The sequence below is a fragment of the Volvox carteri genome, assembly GCF_000143455.1.
Source record: "Volvox carteri f. nagariensis unplaced genomic scaffold VOLCAscaffold_30, whole genome shotgun sequence".
Classification (NCBI taxonomy): Eukaryota; Viridiplantae; Chlorophyta; class Chlorophyceae; order Chlamydomonadales; family Volvocaceae; genus Volvox; species Volvox carteri.
Window position 1 is genome coordinate 963,067 of NW_003307573.1, and position 899 is coordinate 963,965.

The window sequence follows — 899 nt, forward strand, 5'->3', positions numbered from 1 at the left end:
TGCAGATTATCAGCAAGTGGCTGCGTCTTCCTTGGCTGGCATTTTGTCCAAAGAGAGTCTTCAGGTTACCGCTTTCCAGGCGGCCCTGGACTCCCTGACGATAGAGCCGGAGATCACCTTGGAGGAGGTCCGGAAACTTTGGGACACCGGTGCGGTGGAGAGCGGCCCTGGCGGTAGCGCTACGGACTCCGACTCCGCGCGGCCTGCGCTACAGCCCACGGGCAAAACGCCGCGTACCGAGGTGAGTACGCAGAAACGCGTTCCGCTTCCCCCAAAATTTTCGGGAAAAAGGGATACGCATATTACTTGCACCCGATCGTGGTTCGAGTTCCTTTTGCAATACTTAGACTTAATGCAAATGGACCCGTTAGAGCACTTTGTCTACTTCGTATCGGGCAAAGCTCTAGTCTGGGCCACGGACATTTTCGGGGAGCACCGATCGGGCAAGAAGCTTTTGACGCGTGATTCTTTACGTGCTGCCTTTTTGTTGCAATATGGCGATACGCAACGCAACACGGCTATGGCCGCCCGCGATAGGTTGCATGCGAACGAACACGCCATGAAAGCAACTGAAACAGTGCCCGAATATACTCAACGTTTTCACGATATAATTCGTGAAGCGAAAGATATGAACCCTAGCGATCAAATCGGCTGGTACGTTAAGGGGTTACTACCACCTTTGCGCAGCCGATGTGCGACAAGCGAAGAGGGCAAAGATTGGGACAGCTTAGATAAGCTAATCCTTTACGCTGTTGGGCAAGAAGTTCGATGGCAGTCGGGCAAAGACAAGCCTACCGTCCATGCAGTTAGCGCTGACCTTAATGCGATCACTGCTAAAAAGCCCTTCAATAAATTTAAGCGTTCGTCCTCTGATCGCAATTCGCAGGGTTGGCAACCCG